This window comes from Pseudophryne corroboree, unplaced genomic scaffold (genome assembly GCF_028390025.1).
Source record: "Pseudophryne corroboree isolate aPseCor3 unplaced genomic scaffold, aPseCor3.hap2 scaffold_369, whole genome shotgun sequence".
NCBI lineage: Eukaryota > Metazoa > Chordata > Amphibia > Anura > Myobatrachidae > Pseudophryne > Pseudophryne corroboree.
In genome coordinates this window covers 436,157-458,230 of record NW_026970021.1, presented here as the reverse complement: position 1 = coordinate 458,230, position 22,074 = coordinate 436,157, and the positions used below count along the sequence as shown (strand labels likewise).

The 22,074-nt window shown below is 39.9% G+C and overlaps 13 non-coding genes and 1 pseudogene across 13 annotated transcripts; all 14 read left to right on the top strand.

Moving 5' to 3' along the window:
* The first annotated feature begins 148 nt into the window (after nt 1–148).
* LOC135021328 (U1 spliceosomal RNA) lies at nt 149–311 on the top strand. The gene has a single exon (XR_010218592.1). It is a non-coding gene; the product is annotated as a U1 spliceosomal RNA (small nuclear RNA).
* A 680-nt stretch (nt 312–991) lies between these two features.
* Nucleotides 992–1,155, top strand: LOC135021353 (U1 spliceosomal RNA). The gene has a single exon (XR_010218612.1). It is a non-coding gene; the product is annotated as a U1 spliceosomal RNA (small nuclear RNA).
* A 152-nt stretch (nt 1,156–1,307) lies between these two features.
* On the top strand, nt 1,308–1,470 carry LOC135021301 (U1 spliceosomal RNA). The gene has a single exon (XR_010218565.1). It is a non-coding gene; the product is annotated as a U1 spliceosomal RNA (small nuclear RNA).
* A 671-nt stretch (nt 1,471–2,141) lies between these two features.
* LOC135021288 (U1 spliceosomal RNA) lies at nt 2,142–2,305 on the top strand. The gene has a single exon (XR_010218553.1). It is a non-coding gene; the product is annotated as a U1 spliceosomal RNA (small nuclear RNA).
* Nucleotides 2,306–2,457: 152 nt separating this feature from the next.
* LOC135021317 (U1 spliceosomal RNA) lies at nt 2,458–2,620 on the top strand. Its single transcript, XR_010218581.1, has one exon. It is a non-coding gene; the product is annotated as a U1 spliceosomal RNA (small nuclear RNA).
* Nucleotides 2,621–3,291: 671 nt separating this feature from the next.
* LOC135021283 (U1 spliceosomal RNA) lies at nt 3,292–3,455 on the top strand. Its single transcript, XR_010218549.1, has one exon. It is a non-coding gene; the product is annotated as a U1 spliceosomal RNA (small nuclear RNA).
* Nucleotides 3,456–3,607: 152 nt separating this feature from the next.
* Nucleotides 3,608–3,770, top strand: LOC135021310 (U1 spliceosomal RNA). Its single transcript, XR_010218574.1, has one exon. It is a non-coding gene; the product is annotated as a U1 spliceosomal RNA (small nuclear RNA).
* A 673-nt stretch (nt 3,771–4,443) lies between these two features.
* LOC135021343 (U1 spliceosomal RNA) lies at nt 4,444–4,607 on the top strand. Its single transcript, XR_010218602.1, has one exon. It is a non-coding gene; the product is annotated as a U1 spliceosomal RNA (small nuclear RNA).
* A 152-nt stretch (nt 4,608–4,759) lies between these two features.
* Nucleotides 4,760–4,922, top strand: LOC135021337 (U1 spliceosomal RNA). The gene has a single exon (XR_010218596.1). It is a non-coding gene; the product is annotated as a U1 spliceosomal RNA (small nuclear RNA).
* A 671-nt stretch (nt 4,923–5,593) lies between these two features.
* Nucleotides 5,594–5,757, top strand: LOC135021352 (U1 spliceosomal RNA). Its single transcript, XR_010218611.1, has one exon. It is a non-coding gene; the product is annotated as a U1 spliceosomal RNA (small nuclear RNA).
* Nucleotides 5,758–5,909: 152 nt separating this feature from the next.
* On the top strand, nt 5,910–6,072 carry LOC135021316 (U1 spliceosomal RNA). Its single transcript, XR_010218580.1, has one exon. It is a non-coding gene; the product is annotated as a U1 spliceosomal RNA (small nuclear RNA).
* A 671-nt stretch (nt 6,073–6,743) lies between these two features.
* LOC135021351 (U1 spliceosomal RNA) lies at nt 6,744–6,907 on the top strand. Its single transcript, XR_010218610.1, has one exon. It is a non-coding gene; the product is annotated as a U1 spliceosomal RNA (small nuclear RNA).
* A 152-nt stretch (nt 6,908–7,059) lies between these two features.
* On the top strand, nt 7,060–7,201 carry LOC135021330 (U1 spliceosomal RNA; annotated as a pseudogene).
* Nucleotides 7,202–8,761: 1,560 nt separating this feature from the next.
* On the top strand, nt 8,762–8,835 carry TRNAN-AUU (transfer RNA asparagine (anticodon AUU)). Its single transcript has one exon. It is a non-coding gene; the product is annotated as a tRNA-Asn (tRNA).
* Nucleotides 8,836–22,074: the final 13,239 nt, after the last annotated feature.

The following is a 22,074-nucleotide window of genomic DNA, read 5'->3' as shown; positions in this document are numbered from 1 at the left end:
GCTCTGGTAAAAGTCAGATTTCTTTGTCTCAGATCTTCCTCTAGCCTTGTTCTTCTTTCGAGAGTTCCCTTGTGCTGCCTCAGTTGGATCTCCTTCACTTGACAGGGGGGTGCACGAGCAGCGACCCTCCCCAGCTCTAGCCCAACTCCTATTTACCTGCCAGGTGAGATACTATGATCAGGAAGGTGCTTCTCCCAGGGCAAGGCTCACCCATTGCACTCTGGGTGTGCTGCCCCTGTGATTTCCCCAAATGTGGGAAACTTGACTGCATAATTTGTGTTTCCCCTGGTCGGCTCTCGTATAATTCAGATCTCTTTGTCTCAGGTCTCTCTCCAGCCTAGTTTGCTGTCTGTTTCCACTTCTCTTTTCTTGAGCCGCTCCCTTCTATGCCCTTGCGCACTATCCTGACTTCTCCCGTCTGCTTACTTTGTGCCTTCCAACACACAATGCAAACTACAGGTAGTGCTGCAGGGCCCACACCCTTTTACTTCTTTTACATGCTTTACAGAGCAGCTCTGGAGCTGTTACAGTGCCCAGCTGCTGCAAGAAATCAGCTTGAATGCTTCAGGGGCTGGGGCATTGCCAACATGAGCCCCACACCGAAGGAGGGTGGGGGTGTTTAATGCGAACTAAGGGTCACCCAAGCGCCGCAAAAGGCCGCCATGCCCTGCACGCCCCTTTTCTCTTTTCATATGCAGACGAGGGTTGAAGCCAACTTTGACCCACTGCTTGGATGGCATTACCATATGCAAATCAATCTGCTGCAGGCCTTCCCCCAGGAATGCTTGCACTAGTTGTTGCATTTGGTTTGTTGTTTGGGGGTGCTTCAGTATTAGGCAGCCTTCTGCCCTCCCATGTTCATCTGAAAATATGTGTTCTCCCTGCAGTTGTTGTCCCCAGATGAGAGTTCCCTTGTGCTGCCTCAGTTGAATCTCCTTTACTTGACAGAGATGTGCCTGAGCAGCGGCCCTCCCCAGCCCTATCCCAAATCATACTTATTTTGCATAGGAGATACCATGGTCATGAAGATTGTTCTCCCAGGGTGAGGTTCATTCATTGCATTCTGGGTATGCTGACCCCTGTGATTTCCCCAAATGTGGGAAACTCGACTGCATTATTTGTGGTAGTGGGGGACTGTGTTTGTGCTTTCCTCTGCTCAGCTCTGGTAAAAGTCAGATTTCTTTGTCTCAGATCTTCCTCTAGCCTTGTTCTTGTTTCGAGAGTTCCCTTGTTCTGCCTCAGTTGGATCTCCTTCACTTGACAGGGGGGTGCCCGAGCAGCGACCCTCCCCAGCTCTAGCCCAACTCCTACTTACCTGCCAGGTGAGATACTATGATCAGGAAGGTGCTTCTCCCAGGGCAAGGCTCACCCATTGCACTCTGGGTGTGCCGCTCCTGCGATTTCCCCAAATGTGGGAAACTTGACTGCATAATTTGTGTTTCCTCTGGTCGGCTCTCGTATAATTCAGATCTCTTTGTCTCAGGTCTTTCTCCAGCCTAGTTTGCTGTCTGTTTCCACTTCTCTTTTCTTGAGCCGCTCCCTTCTATGCCCTTGCGCACTATCCTGACCTCTCCCGTCTGCTTACTTTGTGCCTTCCAACGCACAATGCATACTACAGGTAGTGCTGCAGGGCCCACACCCTTTTACATGCTTTACAGAACAGCTCTGGAGCTGTTACAGTGCCCAGCTGCTGCAAGAAATCATCTTGAATGCTTCAGGGGCTGGGGCATAGCCAACATGAGCCCCACACCGAAGGAGGGTGGAGATGTTTAATGTGAATTAGGGGTCATCCAAGCACCACAAAAGGACGCCATGCCCTGCACATCCCTTTTTTCTTTTCATATGCAGACGAGGGTTGAAGCCAACTTTGACCCACTGCTTGGATGACATCACCATATGCAAATCCATCTGCTGTAGGCCTTCCCCCAGGAATGCTTGTACTAGTTGTTGCATTTGGTTTGTTGTTTGGGGGTGCTTCAGTATTAGGCAGCCTTCTGCCCTCCCATGTTCATCTGAAAATATGTGTTCTCCCAGCAGTTGTTGTCCCCAGATGAGAGTTCCCTTGTGCTGCCTCAGTTGAATCTCCTTTACTTGACAGAGATGTGCCTGAGCAGCGGCCCTCCCCAGCTCTATCCCAAATCATACTTATTTTGCATAGGAGATACCATGGTCATGAAGATTGTTCTCCCAGGGTGAGGTTCATTCATTGCATTCTGGGTATGCTGACTCCTATGATTTCCCCAAATGTGGGAAACTCGACTGCATTATTTGTGGTAGTGGGGGACTGTGTTTGTGCTTTCCTCTGGTCAGCTCTGGTAAAAGTCAGATTTATTTGTCTCAGATCTTCCTCTAGCCTTGTTCTTCTTTCGAGAGTTCCCTTGTGCTGCCTCAGTTGGATCTCCTTCACTTGACAGGGGGGTGCCCTAGCATCAACCCTCCCCAGCTCAAGCCCAACTCCTACTTACCTGCCAAGTGAGATACTATGATCATGAAGGTGCTTCTCCCAGGGCAAGGCTCACCCATTGCACTCTGGGTGTGCTGCTCCTGCGATTTCCCCAAATGTGGGAAACTTGACTGCATAATTTGTGTTTCCCCTGGTCAGCTCTCGTATAATTCAGATCTGTTTGTCTCAGGTCTCTCTCCAGCCTAGTTTGCTGTCTGTTTCAACTTCTCTTTTCTTGAGCCGCTCCCTTCTATGCCCTTGCGCATTATCTTGACTTCTCCCATCTGCTTACTTTGTGCCTTCCAATGCACAATGCGAACTACAGGTAGTGCTGCAGGGCCCACACCCTTTTACTTGCCTTACAGAGCAGCTCTGGAGCTATTACAGTGCCCAGCTGCTGCAAGTAATCAGCTTGAATGCTTCATGGGCTGGGGCATAGCCAACATGAGCCCCACACCGAAGTAGGGTGGAGGTGTTTAATGCGAACTAGGGGTCATCCAAGCGCCGCAAAAGGCCGCCATGCCCTGCACGCCCCTTTTCTCTTTTCATATGCAGACGAGGGTTGAAGCCAACTTTGACCCACTGCTTGGATGACATCACCATATGCAAATCCATCTGCTGCAGGCCTTCCCCCAGGAATGCTTGTACTAGTTGTTGCATTTGGTTTGTTGTTTGGGGGTGCTTCAGTATTAGGCAGCCTTCTGCCCTCCCATGTTCATCTGAAAATATGTGTTCTCCCTGCAGTTGTTGTCCCCAGATGAGAGTTCCCTTGTGCTGCCTCAGTTGAATCTCCTTTACTTGACAGAGATGTGCCTGAGCAGCGGCCCTCACCAGCCCTATCCCAAATCATACTTATTTTGCATAGGAGATACCATGGTCATAAAGATTGTTCTCCCAGGGTGAGGTTCATTCATTGCATTCTGGGTATGCTGACCCCTGTGATTTCCCCAAATGTGGGAAACTCGACTGCATTATTTGTGGTAGTGGGGGACTGTGTTTGTGCTTTCCTCTGGTCAGCTCTGGTAAAAGTCAGATTTCTTTGTCTCAGATCTTCCTCTAGCCTTGTTCCTCTTTCAAGAGTTCCCTTGTGCTGCCTCAGTTGGATCTCCTTCACTTGACAGGGGGGTGCCCGAGCAGCGACCCTCCCCAGCTCTAGTCCAACTCCTACTTACCTGCCAGGTGAGATACTATGATCATGAAGGTGCTACTCCCAGGGCAAGGCTCACCCATTGCACTCTGGGTGTGCTGCTCCTGCAATTTCCCCAAATGTGGGACACTTGACTGCATAATTTGTGTTTCCCCTGGTCGGCTCTCGTATAATTCAGATCTCTTTGTCTCAGGTCTCTCTCCAGTATAGTTTGCTGTCTGTTTCCACTTCTCTTTTCTTGAGCCGCTCCCTTCTATGCCCTTGCGCACTATCCTGACTTCTCCCGTCTGCTTACTTTGTGCCTTCCAATGCACAATGCAAACTACAGGTAGTGCTGCAGGGCCCACACCCTTTTACTTGCCTTACAGAGCAGCTCTGGAGCTGTTACAGTGCCCAGCTGCTGCAAGAAATCAGCTTGAATGCTTCAGGGGCTGGGGCATAGCCAACATGAGCCCCACACCGAAGGAGGGTGGAGGTGTTTAATGCGAACTAGAGGTCATCCAAGCGCCGCAAAAGGCCGCCATGCCCTGCACGCCCCTTTTCTCTTTTTTGATATGCAGACGAGGGTTGAAGCCAACTTTGACCCACTGCTTGGATGGCATTACCATATGCAAATCAATCTGCTGCAGGCCTTCCCCCAGGAATGCTTGCACTAGTTGTTGCATTTGGTTTGTTGTTTGGGGGTGCTTCAGTATTAGGCAGCCTTCTGCCCTCCCATGTTCATCTGAAAATATGTGTTCTCCCTGCAGTTGTTGTCCCCAGATGAGAGTTCCCTTGTGCTGCCTCAGTTGAATCTCCTTTACTTGACAGAGATGTGCCTGAGCAGCGGCCCTCCCCAGCCCTATCCCAAATCATACTTATTTTGCATAGGAGATACCATGGTCATGAAGATTGTTCTCCCAGGGTGAGGTTCATTCATTGCATTCTGGGTATGCTGACCCCTGTGATTTCCCCAAATGTGGGAAACTCAACTGCATTATTTGTGGTAGTGGGGGACTGTGTTTGTGCTTTCCTCTGGTCAGCTCTGGTAAAAGTCAGATTTCTTTGTCTCAGATCTTCCTCTAGCCTTGTTCTTGTTTCGAGAGTTCCCTTGTGCTGCCTCAGTTGGATCTCCTTCACTTGACAGGGGGGTGCACGAGCAGCGACCCTCCCCAGCTCTAGCCCAACTCCTATTTACCTGCCAGGTGAGATACTATGATCAGGAAGGTGCTTCTCCCAGGGCAAGGCTCACCCATTGCACTCTGGGTGTGCTGCTCCTGCGATTTCCCCAAATGTGGGACACTTGACGGCATAATTTGTGTTTCCTCTGGTCGGCTCTCATATAATTCAGATCTCTTTGTCTCAGGTCTTTCTCCAGCCTAGTTTGCTGTCTGTTTCCACTTCTCTTTTCTTGAGCCGCTCCCTTCTATGCCCTTGCGCACTATCCTGACCTCTCCCGTCTGCTTACTTTGTGCCTTCCAACGCACAATGCATACTACAGGTAGTGCTGCAGGGCCCACACCCTTTTACATGCTTTACAGAGCAGCTCTGGAGCTGTTACAGTGCCCAGCTGCTGCAAGAAATCATCTTGAATGCTTCAGGGGCTGGGGCATAGCCAACATGAGCCCCACACCGAAGGAGGGTGGAGATGTTTAATGCGAATTAGGGGTCATCCAAGCGCCACAAAAGGACGCCATGCCCTGCACATCCCTTTTTTCTTTTCATATGCAGACGAGGGTTGAAGCCAACTTTGACCCACTGCTTGGATGACATCACCATATGCAAAACCATCTGCTGCAGGCCTTCCCCCAGGAATGCTTGCACTAGTTGTTGCATTTGGTTTGTTGTTTGGGGGTGCTTCAGTATTAGGCAGCCTTCTGCCCTCCCATGTTCATCTGAAAATATGTGTTCTCCCTGCAGTTGTTGTCCCCAGATGAGAGTTCCCTTGTGCTGCCTCAGTTGAATCTCCTTTACTTGACAGAGATGTGCCTGAGCAGCGGCCCTCCCCAGCCCTATCCCAAATCATACTTATTTTGCATAGGAGATACCATGGTCATGAAGATTGTTCTCCCAGGGTGAGGTTCATTCATTGCATTCTGGGTATGCTGACCCCTGTGATTTCCCCAAATGTGGGAAACTCGACTGCATTATTTGTGGTAGTGGGGGACTGTGTTTGTGCTTTCCTCTGGTCAGCTCTGGTAAAAGTCAGATTTATTTGTCTCAGATCTTCCTCTAGCCTTGTTCTTCTTTCGAGAGTTCCCTTGTGCTGCCTCAGTTGGATCTCCTTCACTTGACAGGGGGGTGCCCTAGCATCAACCCTCCCCAGCTCAAGCCCAACTCCTACTTACCTGCCAAGTGAGATACTATGATCATGAAGGTGCTTCTCCCAGGGCAAGGCTCACCCATTGCACTCTGGGTGTGCTGCTCCTGCGATTTCCCCAAATGTGGGAAACTTGACTGCATAATTTGTGTTTCCCCTGGTCAGCTCTCGTATAATTCAGATCTGTTTGTCTCAGGTCTCTCTCCAGCCTAGTTTGCTGTCTGTTTAAACTTCTCTTTTCTTGAGCCGCTCCCTTCTATGCCCTTGCGCATTATCTTGACTTCTCCCATCTGCTTACTTTGTGCCTTCCAATGCACAATGCGAACTACAGGTAGTGCTGCAGGGCCCACACCCTTTCACTTGCCTTACATAGCAGCTCTGGAGCTATTACAGTGCCCAGCTGCTGCAAGTAATCAGCTTGAATGCTTCATGGGCTGGGGCATAGCCAACATGAGCCCCACACCGAAGTAGGGTGGAGGTGTTTAATGCGAACTAGGGGTCATCCAAGCGCCGCAAAAGGCCGCCATGCCCTGCACGCCCCTTTTCTCTTTTCATATGCAGACGAGGGTTGAAGCCAACTTTGACCCACTGCTTGGATGACATCACCATATGCAAATCCATCTGCTGCAGGCCTTCCCCCAGGAATGCTTGTACTAGTTGTTGCATTTGGTTTGTTGTTTGGGGGTGCTTCAGTATTAGGCAGCCTTCTGCCCTCCCATGTTCATCTGAAAATATGTGTTCTCCCTGCAGTTGTTGTCCCCAGATGAGAGTTCCCTTGTGCTGCCTCAGTTGAATCTCCTTTACTTGACAGAGATGTGCCTGAGCAGCGGCCCTCCCCAGCCCTATCCCAAATCATACTTATTTTGCATAGGAGATACCATGGTCATGAAGATTGTTCTCCCAGGGTGAGGTTCATTCATTGCATTCTGGGTATGCTGACCCCTGTGATTTCCCCAAATGTGGGAAACTCGACTGCATTATTTGTGGTAGTGGGGGACTGTGTTTGTGCTTTCCTCTGGTCAGCTCTGGTAAAAGCCAGATTTCTGTGTCTCAGATCTTCCTCTAGCCTTGTTCTTCTTTCGAGAGTTCTCTTGTGCTGCCTCAGTTGGATCTCCTTCACTTGACAGGGGGGTGCCCGAGCAGCGACCCTCCTCAGCTCTTGCCCAACTCCTACTTACCTGCCAGGTGAGATACTATGATCATGAAGGTGCTTCTCCCAGGGCAAGGCTCACCCATTGCACTCTGTGTGTGCTGCTCCAGCGATTTCCCCAAATGTGGGAAACTCGACTGCATAATTTGTGTTTCCCCTGGTCGGCTCTCATATAATTCAGATCTCTTTGTCTCAGGTCTCTCTCCAGCCTAGTTTTCTGTCTGTTTCCACTTCTCTTTTCTTGAGCCGCTCCTTTCTATGCCCTTGCGCACTATCCTGACTTCTCCCGTCTGCTTACTTTGTGCCTTCCAACGCACAATGCGAACTACAGGTAGTGCTGCAGGGCCCACACCCTTTTAGTTGCCTTACAGAGCAGCTCTGGAGCTGTTACAGTGCCCAGCTGCTGCAAGAAATCAGCTTGAATGTTCTTTGTTGATTGATGGAAGAAACATCTTACAAAAACTCTCCAGATTATTGACTTTTTAAAGTTTTTCTAGGAAACGTTCTAGATGAATGCTTATTAGCGTTTGTCAGAATGTAAGTTTGCAAAGTGTCACTGTGGCGCAATCAGTTAGCGTGTTTGGTTATTATCCAAAAGGTTGGTGGTTCAATCCCACCCAGGGACGTAATTTACCTTGTTATCAGATTTTGGTGATCTTTAAGTAGACAAGTCAAAATTTCAAACCCCCTCTTGTGGTGTAGGGTACCTGGCCTTCTCTGATGTAATCAGAGTTAGATTTGATTAAGTGATTTTATAAAAAAAAACAGCTAGGAAGCACAATTTAGCAGTGGGTTGCAGAGAAAAAGAAATATGCTGGCAAAAAAATCCAATTGAGTGATTAAACAGCTCTTCATTTTCTGGCTTTATTTTTATGCTAACAAATTTGTTCTCTGAAAAGTGTCCACAAAGCCAAGTATCTGATTAACACCTTTGTAGGGATGGTTTTTCACCTATTACTAAATTAAACTTGCTTCATTGGAAAGGCAGCAAGATGCATCGTCATTTCAATATCTACTGAAATAATACAGGTTGACACCAGGAAACATTAACGCCACTGCATCCTTGCTGCTTTCTCATGTGGAAGTCTGTTTAATGTGAAAACAAGGTGATATCTAATTAGCATACAGGTAAGGAATTAAGAAAATCTTTATTTAAGGGTGAAGATGTTTCTCACAAAATCGTTGCCCCAATGCATCATTGAAATTCAAGCTGGAAAGATGATTTTAATATATCACTTGTACATTTTGTATTGCTCTTCTGGTGACAATGTAGTTTGTTTTTGTCAATTACCATTTTAATAATAGGGTAAAGAAAATTAAGTGGATTTTTGAAAGAAAACAATACTGTCAATATACTATTAAACAAATTAAAATGGTAAAAGTTATTGTACTTTAAGTAAAAATAAAAGAGCTAAAATATCAATCCCAATTTTGGATTACTTTAATTAAAAAAAAATGCATATAGCAGAGGGTAGTTTCAATCTGCCTACCTCTGGGTTATCGGCCCAGCATGCTTCCATTGCAGTACTCTGCTGCACATGTAAGTGCAAGAGATCCTGAAGCACTCACTCATCATGGGAAAGTACCAATGTGTTTCTTCGTTGGTTGATGGAAGAAACATCTTACAAAAACTCTCCAGATTATTGACTTTTTAAAGTTTTTCTAGGAAACGTTCTAGATGAATGCTTATTAGCCTTTGTCAGTATGAACTTTTTGCAAAGTGTCTCTGTGGCGCAATCGGTTAGTGTGTTTGGCTATTAACCAAAAGGTTGGTGGTTCAATCCCACCCAGGGATGTAATTGACCTTGTGATCAGATTTTGGTGATATTTAAGTAGACAAGTCAAAATTTCAAACCCCTGGTTATGGTGTGGGTACCTGGCCTTCCCTGATGTAATCAGAGTTAGATTTGATTCAGTGATTTTATAAAAACAGCTAGGAAGCACAATTTAGCGGTAGGTTGCAGAGAAAAAGAAATATGCTGGCAGAAAAATCCAATTGAGTGATTAAACAGCTCTTCATTTTCTGGCTTTATTTTTATGCTAACAAATTTGTTCTCTGAAAAGTGTCCACAAAGCCAAGTCTCTGATTAACACCTTTGTAAGGATGGTTTTTCACCTATTACTAAATTAAACTTGCTTCATTGGAAAGGCAGCAAGATGCATCCTCATTTCAATGTCTACTGAAATAATACAGGTTGACACCAGGAAACATTAACGCCACTGCATCCTTGCTGCTTTCTCATGTGGAAGTCTGTTTAATGTGAAAACAAGGTGATATCTAATTAGCACACAGGTAAGGAATTAAGAAAATCTTTATTTAAGGGTGAAGATGTTTCTCACAAAATCGTTGCCCCAATGCATCATTGAAATTCAAGCTGGAAAGATGATTTTAATATATCACTTGTACATTTTGTATTGCTCTTCTGGTGACAATGTAGTTTGTTTTTGTCAATTACCATTTTAATAATAGGGTAAAGAAAATTAAGTGGATTTTTGAAAGAAAACAATACTGTCAATATACTATTAAAACAAATTAAAATGGTAAAAGTTATTGTACTTTAAGTAAAAATAAAAGAGCCAAAATATCAATCCCAGTTTTGGATTACTTTAATTAACAAAAAAAATGCATATAGCAGAGGATAGTTTCAATCTGCCTAACTCTGGGTTATGGGCCCAGCATGCTTCCATTGCTGTACTCTGCTGCACATGTAAGTGCAAGAGATCCTGAAGCACTCACTCATCATGGGAAAGTACCAATGTGTTTCTTCGTTGGTTGATAGAAGAAACATCTTACAAAAACTCTCCAGATTATTGACTTTTTTAAGTTTTTCTAGGAAACGTTTTAGATGAATGCTTATTAGCATTTGTCAGTATGTACTTTTGCAAAGTGTCTCTGTGGCGCAATCAGTTAGTGTGTACGGCTATTAACCAAAAGGTTGGTGGTTCAATCCCACCCAGGGACGTAATTGACCTTGTTATCAGATTTTGGTGATCTTTAAGTAGACAAGTCAAATTTCATACCCCCTGTTATTGTGTAGGGTACCTGGCCTTCTCTGATGTAATCAGAGTTAGATTTGATTCAATGATTTTATAAAAACATCTAGGAAGCACAATTTAGCAGTGGGTTGCAGAGAAAAAGAAATATGCTGGCAAAAAAATCAAATTGCGTGATTAAACAGCTCTTCATTTTCTGGCTTTATTTTTATGCTAACAAATTTGTTCTCTGAAAAGTGTCCACAAAGCCAAGTCTCTGATTAACACCTTTGTAGGGATGGTTTTTCACCTATTACTAAATTAAACTTGCTTCATTGGAAAGGCAGCAAGATGCATCCTCATTTCAATGTCTACTGAAATAATACAGGTTGAAACCAGGAAACATTAACGCCACTGCATCCTTGCTGCTTTCTCATGTGGAAGTCTGTTTAATGTGAAAACAAGGTGATATCTAATTAGCACACAGGTAAGGAATTACGAAAATCTTTATTTAAGGGTGAAGATGTTTCTCACAAAATTGTTGCCCCAATGCATCATTGAAATTCAAGCTGGAAAGATGATTTTAATATATCACTTGTACATTTTGTATTGCTCTTCTGGTGACAATGTAGTTTTTTTTGTCAATTACCATTTTAATAATAGGGTAAAGAAAATTAAGTGGATTTTTGAAAGAAAACTATACTGTCAATATACTATTAAAACAAATTAAAATGGTAAAAGTTATAGTACTTTAAGTAAAAATAAAAGAGCAAAAATATCAATCCCAGTTTTGATTGCTTAAATTAACAAAAAAAAATGCATATAGCAAAGGATAGTTTCAATCTGCCTACCTCTGGGTTATGGGTCCAGCATGCTTCCATTGCAGTACTCTGCTGCACATGTAAGTGCAAGAGATCCTGAAGCACTCACTCATCATGGGAAAGTACCAATGTGTTTATTCGTTGGTTGATGGAAGAAACATCTTACAAAAACTCTCCAGATTATTTATTTTTTAATGTTTTTCTAGGAAACGTTCTAGATGTATGCTTATTAGCCTTTGTCAGTATGAACTTTTTGCAAAGTGTCTCTGTGGCGCGATCGGTTAGTGTGTTCGACTATTAACCAAAAGGTTGGTGGTTCAATCCCACCCAGGGACGTAATTGACCTTGTGATCGGATTTTGGTGATATTTAAGTAGACAAGTCAAAATTTCAAACCCCCTCTTATTGTGTAGGCTACCTGGCCTTCTCTGATGTAATCAGAGTTAGATTTGATTCAGTGATTTTATAAAAAACAGCTAGGAAGCACAATTTAGCAGTGGGTTACAGAGAAAAAAAATATGCTGGCAGAAAAATCCAATTGAGTGATTAAACAGCTCTTCATTTTCTGGCTTTATTTTTATGCTAACAAATTTGTTCTCTGAAAAGTGTCCACAAAGCCAAGTCTCTGATTAACACCTTTGTAAGGATGGTTTTTCACCTATTACTAATTTAAACTTGCTTCATTGGAAAGGCAGCAAGATGCATCCTCATTTCAATGTCTACTGAAATAATACAGGTTGACACCAGGAAACATTAACGCCACTGCATCCTTGCTGCTTTCTCATGTGGAAGTCTGTTTAATGTGAAAACAAGGTGATATCTAATTAGCACACAGGTAAGGAATTAAGAAAATCTTTATTTAAGGGTGAAGATGTTTCTCACAAAATCGTTGCCCCAATGCATCATTGAAATTCAAGCTGGAAAGATGATTTTAATATATCACTTGTACATTTTGTATTGCTCTTCTGGTGACAATGTAGTTTGTTTTTGTCAATTACCATTTTAATAATAGGGTAAAGAAAATTAAGTGGATTTTTGAAAGAAAACAATACTGTCAATATACTATTAAAACAAATTAAAATGGTAAAAGTTATTGTACTTTAAGTAAAAATAAAAGAGCCAAAATATCAATCCCAGTTTTGGATTACTTTAATTAACAAAAAAAAAGCATATAGCAAAGGATAGTTTCAATCTGCCTACCTCTGGGTTATGGGCCCAGCATGCTTCCATTGCTGTACTCTGCTGCACATGTAAGTGCAAGAGATCCTGAAGCACTCACTCATCATGGGAAAGTACCAATGTGTTTCTTCGTTGGTTGATGGAAGAAACATCTTACAAAAACTCTCCAGATTATTGACTTTTTAAAGTTTTTCTAGGAAACGTTTTAGATGAATGCTTATTAGCCCTTGTCAGTATATACTTTTGCAATGTGTCTCTGTGGCGCAATTAGTTAGTGTGTACGGCTGTTAACCAAAAGGTTGGTGGTTCAATCCCACCCAGGTACGTAATTGACCTTGTTATCAGATTTTGGTGATCTTTAAGTAGACAAGTCAAAATTTCAAACCCCCTGTTATGGTGTAGGGTACCTGGCCTTCTCTGATGTAATCAGAGTTAGATTTGATTCAGTGATTTTATAAAAACAGCTAGGAAGCACAATTTAGCAGTGGGTTGCAGAGAAAAAGAAATATGCTGGCAGAAAAATCCAATTGAGTGATTAAACAGCTCTTCATTTTCTGGCTTTATTTTTATGCTAACAAATTTGTTCTCTGAAAAGTGTCCACAAAGCAAAGTCTCTGATTAACACCTTTGTAGGGATGGTTTTTCACCTATTACTAAATTAAACTTGCTTCATTGGAAAGGCAGCAAGATGCATCCTCATTTCAATGTCTACTGAAATAATACAGGTTGACCCCAGGAAACATTAACGCCACTGCATCCTTGCTGCTTTCTCATGTGGAAGTCTGTTTAATGCGAAAACAAGGTGATATCTAATTAGCACACAGGTAAGGAATTAAGAAAATCTTTATTTAAGGGTGAAGATGTTTCTCACAAAATCGTTGCCCCAATGCATCATTGAAATTCAAGCTGGAAAGATGATTTTAATATATCACTTGTACATTTTGTATTGCTCTTCTGGTGACAATGTAGTTTGTTTTTGTCAATTACCATTTTAATAATAGGGTAAAGAAAATTAAGTGGATTTTTGAAAGAAAACAATACTGTCAATATACTATTAAAACAAATTAAAATGGTAAAAGTTATTGTACTTTAAGTAAAAATAAAAGAGCCAAAATATCAATCCCAGTTTTGGATTACTTTAATTAACAAAAAAAAAGCATATAGCAAAGGATAGTTTCAATCTGCCTACCTCTGGGTTATGGGCCCAGCATGCTTCCATTGCTGTACTCTGCTGCACATGTAAGTGCAAGAGATCCTGAAGCACTCACTCATCATGGGAAAGTACCAATGTGTTTCTTCGTTGGTTGATAGAAGAAACATCTTACAAAAACTCTCCAGATTATTGACTTTTTTTAAGTTTTTCTAGGAAACGTTTTAGATGAATGCTTATTAGCATTTGTCAGTATGTACTTTTGCAAAGAGTCTCTGTGGCGCAATCAGTTAGTGTGTACGGCTATTAACCAAAAGGTTGGTGGTTCAATCCCACCCAGGGAAGTAATTGACCTTGTTATCAGATTTTGGTGATCTTTAAGTAGACAAGTCAAATTTCATACCCCCTGTTATTGTGTAGGGTACCTGGCCTTATCTGATGTAATCAGAGTTAGATTTGATTCAATGATTTTATAAAAACATCTAGGAAGCACAATTTAGCAGTGGGTTGCAGAGAAAAAGAAATATGCTGGCAAAAAAATCAAATTGCGTGATTAAACAGCTCTTCATTTTCTGGCTTTATTTTTATGCTAACAAATTTGTTCTCTGAAAAGTGTCCACAAAGCCAAGTCTCTGATTAACACCTTTGTAGGGATGGTTTTTCACCTATTACTAAATTAAACTTGCTTCATTGGAAAGGCAGCAAGATGCATCCTCATTTCAATGTCTACTGAAATAATACAGGTTGAAACCAGGAAACATTAACGCCACTGCATCCTTGCTGCTTTCTCATGTGGAAGTCTGTTTAATGTGAAAACAAGGTGATATCTAATTAGCACACAGGTAAGGAATTACGAAAATCTTTATTTAAGGGTGAAGATGTTTCTCACAAAATTGTTGCCCCAATGCATCATTGAAATTCAAGCTGGAAAGATGATTTTAATATATCACTTGTACATTTTGTATTGCTCTTCTGGTGACAATGTAGTTTTTTTTGTCAATTACCATTTTAATAATAGGGTAAAGAAAATTAAGTGGATTTTTGAAAGAAAACTATACTGTCAATATACTATTAAAACAAATTAAAATGGTAAAAGTTATTGTACTTTAAGTAAAAATAAAAGAGCAAAAATATCAATCCCAGTTTTGATTACTTAAATTAACAAAAAAAAAATGCATATAGCAAAGGATAGTTTCAATCTGCCTACCTCTGGGTTATGGGTCCAGCATGCTTCCATTGCAGTACTCTGCTGCACATGTAAGTGCAAGAGATCCTGAAGCACTCACTCATCATGGGAAAGTACCAATGTGTTTATTCGTTGGTTGATGGAAGAAACATCTTACAAAAACTCTCCAGATTATTTATTTTTTAATGTTTTTCTAGGAAACGTTCTAGATGTATGTTTATTAGCCTTTGTCAGTATGTACTTTTTGCAAAGTGTCTCTGTGGCGCGATCGGTTAGTGTGTTCGACTATTAACCAAAAGGTTGGTGGTTCAATCCCACCCAGGGACGTAATTGACCTTGTGATCAGATTTTGGTGATATTTAAGTAGACAAGTCAAAATTTCAAACCCCCTCTTATTGTGTAGGGTACCTGGCCTTCTCTGATGTAATCAGAGTTAGATTTGATTTAGTGATTTTATAAAAACAGCTAGGAAGCACAATTTAGCAGTGGGTTGCAGAGAAAAAGAAATATGCTGGCAGAAAAATCCAATTGAGTGATTAAACAGCTCTTCATTTTCTGGCTTTATTTTTATGCTAACAAATGTGTTCTCTGAAAAGTGTCCACAAAGCAAAGTCTCTGATTAACACCTATGTAGGGATGGTTTTTCACCTATTACTAAATTAAACTTGCTTCATTGGAAAGGCAGCAAGATGCATCCTCATTTCAATGTCTACTGAAATAATACAGGTTGACACCAGGAAACATTAACGCCACTGCATCCTTGCTGCTTTCTCATGTGGAAGTCTGTTTAATGTGAAAACAAGGTGATATCTAATTAGCACACAGGTAAGGAATTAAGAAAATCTTTATTTAAGGGTGAAGATGTTTCTCACAAAATCGTTGCCCCAATGCATCATTGAAATTCAAGCTGGAAAGATGATTTTAATATATCACTTGTACATTTTGTATTGCTCTTCTGGTGACAATGTAGTTTGTTTTTGTCAATTACCATTTTAATAATAGGGTAAAGAAAATTAAGTGGATTTTTGAAAGAAAACAATACTGTCAATATACTATTAAAACAAATTAAAATGGTAAAAGTTATTGTACTTTAAGTAAAAATAAAAGAGCCAAAATATCAATCCCAGTTTTGGATTACTTTAATTAACAAAAAAAAAATGCATATAGCAGAGGATAGTTTCAATCTGCCTACCTCTGGGTTATGGGCCCAGCATGCTTCCATTGCTGTACTCTGCTGCACATGTAAGTGCAAGAGATCCTGAAGCACTCACTCATCATGGGAAAGTACCAATGTGTTTCTTCGTTGGTTGATAGAAGAAACATCTTACAAAAACTCTCCAGATTATTGACTTTTTTTAAGTTTTTCTAGGAAACGTTTTAGATGAATGCTTATTAGCATTTGTCAGTATGGACTTTTGCAAAGTGTCTCTGTGGCGCAATCAGTTAGTGTGTACGGCTATTAACCAAAAGGTTGGTGGTTCAATCCCACCCAGGGACGTAATTGACCTTGTTATCAGATTTTGGTGATCTTTAAGTAGACAAGTCAAATTTCATACCCCCTGTTATTGTGTAGGGTACCTGGCCTTCTCTGATGTAATCAGAGTTAGATTTGATTCAATGATTTTATAAAACCATCTAGGAAGCACAATTTAGCAGTGGGTTGCAGAGAAAAAGAAATATGCTGGCAAAAAAATCAAATTGCGTGATTAAACAGCTCTTCATTTTCTGGCTTTATTTTTATGCTAACAAATTTGTTCTCTGAAAAGTGTCCACAAAGCCAAGTCTCTGATTAACACCTTTGTAGGGATGGTTTTTCACCTATTACTAAATTAAACTTGCTTCATTGGAAAGGCAGCAAGATGCATCCTCATTTCAATGTCTACTGAAATAATACAGGTTGAAACCAGGAAACATTAACGCCACTGCATCCTTGCTGCTTTCTCATGTGGAAGTCTGTTTAATGTGAAAACAAGGTGATATCTAATTAGCACACAGGTAAGGAATTACGAAAATCTTTATTTAAGGGTGAAGATGTTTCTCACAAAATTGTTGCCCCAATGCATCATTGAAATTCAAGCTGGAAAGATGATTTTAATATATCACTTGTACATTTTGTATTGCTCTTCTGGTGACAATGTAGTTTTTTTTGTCAATTACCATTTTAATAATAGGGTAAAGAAAATTAAGTGGATTTTTGAAAGAAAACTATACTGTCAATATACTATTAAAACAAATTAAAATGGTAAAAGTTATTGTACTTTAAGTAAAAATAAAAGAGCAAAAATATCAATCCCAGTTTTGATTACTTAAATTAACAAAAAAAAATGCATATAGCAAAGGATAGTTTCAATCTGCCTACCTCTGGGTTATGGGTCCAGCATGCTTCCATTGCAGTACTCTGCTGCACATGTAAGTGCAAGAGATCCTGAAGCACTCACTCATCATGGGAAAGTACCAATGTGTTTATTCGTTGGTTGATGGAAGAAACATCTTACAAAAACTCTCCAGATTATTTATTTTTTAATGTTTTTCTAGGAAACGTTCTAGATGTATGCTTATTAGCCTTTGTCAGTATGTACTTTTTGCAAAGTGTCTCTGTGGCGCGATCGGTTAGTGTGTTCGACTATTAACCAAAAGGTTGGTGGTTCAATCCCACCCAGGGACGTAATTGACCTTGTGATCAGATTTTGGTGATATTTAAGTAGACAAGTCAAAATTTCAAACCCCCTCTTATTGTGTAGGGTACCTGGCCTTCTCTGATGTAATCAGAGTTAGATTTGATTCAGTGATTTTATAAAAACAGCTAGGAAGCACAATTTAGCAGTGGGTTGCAGAGAAAAAGAAATATGCTGGCAGAAAAATCCAATTGAGTGATTAAACAGCTCTTCATTTTCTGGCTTTATTTTTATGCTAACAAATTTGTTCTCTGAAAAGTGTCCACAAAGCCAAGTCTCTGATTAACACCTTTGTAGGGATGGTTTTTCACCTATTACTAAATTAAACTTGCTTCATTGGAAAGGCAGCAAGATGCATCCTCATTTCAATGTCTACTGAAATAATACAAGTTGACACCAGGAAACATTAACGCCACTGCATCCTTGCTGCTTTCTCATGTGGAAGTCTGTTTAATGCGAAAACAAGGTGATATCTAATTATCACACAGGTAAGGAATTAAGAAAATCTTTATTTAAGGGTGAAGATGTTTCTCACAAAATCGTTGCCCCAATGCATCATTGAAATTCAAGCTGGAAAGATGATTTTAATATATCACTTGTACATTTTGTATTGCTCTTCTGGTGACAATGTAGTTTGTTTTTGTCAATTACCATTTTAATAATAGGGTAAAGAAAATTAAGTGGATTTTTGAAAGAAAACAATACTGTCAATATACTATTAAAACAAATTAAAATGGTAAAAGTTATTGTACTTTAAGTAAAAATAAAAGAGCCAAAATATCAATCCCAGTTTTGGATTACTTTAATTAACAAAAAAAAAGCATATAGCAAAGGATAGTTTCAATCTGCCTACCTCTGGGTTATGGGCCCAGCATGCTTCCATTGCTGTACTCTGCTGCACATGTAAGTGCAAGAGATCCTGAAGCACTCACTCATCATGGGAAAGTACCAATGTGTTTCTTCGTTGGTTGATGGAAGAAACATCTTACAAAAACTCTCCAGATTATTGACTTTTTAAAGTTTTTCTAGGAAACGTTTTAGATGAATGCTTATTAGCCTTTGTCAGTATGCCCTTTCGCAAAGTGTCTTTGTGGCGCAATCAGTTAGTGTGTATGGCTTTTAACTAAAAGGTTGGTGGTTCAATCCCACCCAGGGATGTAATTGATCTTGTTATCAGATTTTGGTGATCTTTAAGTAGACAAGTCAAAATTTCAAACCCCCTCTTATGGTGTAGGGTACCTGGCCTTCTCTGATGTAATCAGAGTTAGATTTGATTCATTGATTTTATAAAAACAGCTAGGAAGCACAATTTAGCAGTGGTTTGCAGAGAAAAAAAATATGCTGGCAGAAAAATCCAATTGAGTGATTAAACAGCTCTTCATTTTCTTGCTTTATTTTTATGCTAACAAATTTGTTCTCTGAAAAGTGTCCACAAAGCCAAGTCTCTGATTAACACCTTTGTAAGGATGGTTTTTCACCTATTACTAAATTAAACTTGCTTCATTGGAAAGGCAGCAAGATGCATCCTCATTTCAATGTCTACTGAAATAATACAAGTTGACACCAGGAAACATTAATGCCACTGCATCCTTGCTGCTTTCTCATGTGGAAGTCTGTTTAATGCGAAAACAAGGTGATATCTAATTATCACACAGGTAAGGAATTAAGAAAATCTTTATTTAAGGGTGAAGATGTTTCTCACAAAATCGTTGCCCCAATGCATCATTGAAATTCAAGCTGGAAAGATGATTTTAATTTATCACTTGTACATTTTGTATTGCTCTTCTGGTGACAATGTAGTTTGTTTTTGTCAATTACCATTTTAATAATAGGGTAAAGAAAATGAAGTGGATTTTTGAAAGAAAACAATACTGTCAATATACTATTAAAAAAAATTAAAATGGTAAAAGTTATTGTACTTTAAGTAAAAATAAAAGAGCCAAAATATCAATCCCAGTTTTGGATTACTTTAATTAACAAAAAAAAATGCATATAGCAGAGGATAGTTTCAATCTGCCTACCTCTGGGTTATGGGCCCAGCATGCTTCCATTGCTGTACTCTGCTGCACATGTTAGTGCAAGAGATCCTGAAGCACTCACTCATCATGGGAAAGTACCAATGTGTTTCTTCGTTGGTTGATAGAAGAAACATCTTACAAAAACTCTCCAGATTATTGACTTTTTTAAGTTTTTCTAGGAAACGTTTTAGATGAATGCTTATTAGCCTTTGTCAGTATAGAATTTTGCAAAGTGTCTCTGTGGCGCAATCAGTTAGTATGTACGGCTATTAATCAAAAGGTTGGTGGTTCAATCCCACCCAGGGACCTAATTGACCTTGTTATCAGATTTTGGTGATCTTTAAGTAGACAAGTCAAAATTTCAAACCCCCTGTTATGGTGTAGGGTACCTGGCCTTCTCTGATGTAATCAGAGTTAGATTTGATTCAGTAATTTTATAAAAACAGCTAGGAAGCACAATTTAGCAGTGGGTTGCAGAGAAAAAGAAATATGCTGGCAGAAAAATCCAATTGAGTGATTAAACAGCTCTTCATTTTCTGGCTTTATTTTTATGCTAACAAATTTGTTCTCTGAAAAGTGTCCACAAAGCCAAGTCTCTGATTAACACCTTTGTAGGGATGGTTTTTCACCTATTACTAAATTAAACTTGCTTCATTGGAAAGGCAGCAAGATGTATCCTCATTTCAATGTCTACTGAAATAATACAGGTTGACACCAGGAAACATTAACGCCACTGCATCCTTGCTGCTTTCTCATGTGGAAGTCTGTTTAATGTGAAAACAAGGTGATATCTAATTAGCACACAGGTAAGGAATTAAGAAAATCTTTATTTAAGGGTGAAGATGTTTCTCACAAAATTGTTGACCCAATGCATCATTGAAATTCAAGCTGGAAAGATGATTTTAATATATCACTTGTACATTTTGTATTGCTCTTCTGGTGACAATGTAGTTTGTTTTTGTCAATTACCATTTTAATAATAGGGTAAAGAAAATGAAGTGGATTTTTGAAAGAAAACAATACTGTCAATATACTATTAAAACAAATGAAAATGGTAAAAGTTATTGTACTTTAAGTAAAAATAAAAGAGCAAAAATATCAATCCCAGTTTTGGATTACTTTAATTAACAAAAAAAAATGCATATAGCAGAGGATAGTTTCAATCTGCCTACCTCTGGGTTATGAGCCCAGCATGCTTCCATTGCAGTACTCTGCTGCACATGTAAGTGCAAGAGATCCTGAAGCACTCACTCATCATGGGAAAGTACCAATGTGTTTCTTCGTTGGTTGATGGAAGAAACATCTTACAAAAACTCTCCAGATTATTGACTTTTTAAAGTTTTTCTAGGAAACGTTTTAGATTAATGCTTATTAGCCTTTGTCAGTACGGACTTTTGCAAAGTGTCTCTGTGGCGCAATCAGTTAGTATGTACGGCTATTAACCATAAGGTTGGTGGTTCAATCCAACCCAGGGACCTAATTTCCCTTGTTATCAGATTTTGGTGATCTTTAAGTAGACAAGTCAAAATTTCAAACCCCCTGTTACGGTGTAGGGTACCTGGCCTTCTCTGATGTAATCAGAGTTAGATTTGATTCAGTGATTTTATAAAAACAGCTAGGAAGCACAATTTAGCAGTGGGTTGCAGAGAAAAAGAAATATGCTGGCAGAAAAATCCAATTGAGTGATTAAACAGCTCTTCATTTTCTGGCTTTATTTTTATGCTAACAAATTTGTTCTCTGAAAAGTGTCCACAAAGCCAAGTCTCTGATTAACACCTTTGTAAGGATGGTTTTTCACCTATTACTAAATTAAACTTGCTTCATTGGAAAGGCAGCAAGATGCATCCTCATTTCAATGTCTACTGAAATAATACAAGTTGACACCAGGAAATATTAACGCCACTGCATCCTTGCTGCTTTCTCATGTGGAAGTCTGTTTAATATGAAAACAAGGTGATATCTAATTAGCACACAGGTAAGGAATTAAGAAAATCTTTATTTAAGGGTGAAGATGTTTCTCACAAAATCGTTGCCCCAATGCATCATTGAAATTCAAGCTGGAAAGATGATTTTAATATATCACTTGTACATTTTGTATTGCTCTTCTGGTGACAATGTAGTTTGTTTTTGTCAATTACCATTTTAATAATAGGGTAAAGAAAATTAAGTGGATTTTTGAAAGAAAACAATACTGTCAATATACTATTAAAACAAATTAAAATGGTAAAAGTTATTGTACTTTAAGTAAAAATAAAAGAGCCAAAATATCAATCCCAGTTTTGGATTACTTGAAATAACAAACAAAAAAATGCATATAGCAGAGGATAGTTTCAAGCTGCCTACCTCTGGGTTATGGGCCCAGCATGCTTCCATTGCTGTACTCTGCTGCACATGTAAGTGCAAGAGATCCTGAAGCACTCACTCATCATGGGAAAGTACCAATGTGTTTCTTCGTTGGTTGATAGAAGAAACATCTTACAAAAACTCTCCAGATTATTGACTTTTTTAAGTTTTTCTAGGAAACGTTTTAGATGAATGCTTATTAGCATTTGTCAGTATGTTGTTTTGCAAAGTGTCTCTGTGGCGCAATCAGTTAGTGTGTACGACTATTAACCAAAAGGTTGGTGGTTCAATCCCACCCAGGGACGTAATTGACCTTGTTATCAGATTTTGGTGATCTTTAAGTAGACAAGTCAAATTTCATGCCCCCTGTTATGGTGTAGGGTACCTGGCCTTCTCTGATGTAATCAGAGTTAGATTTGATTCAGCGATTTTATAAAAACATCTAGGAAGCACAATTTAGCAGTGGGTTGCAGAGAAAAAGAAATATGCTGGCAAAAAAATCAAATTGCGTGATTAAACAGCTCTTCATTTTCTGGCTTTATTTTTATGCTAACAAATTTGTTCTCTGAAAAGTGTCCACAAAGCCAAGTCTCTGATTAACACCTTTGTAGGGATGGTTTTTCACCTATTACTAAATTAAACTTGCTTCATTGGAAAGGCAGCAAGATGTATCCTCATTTCAATGTCTACT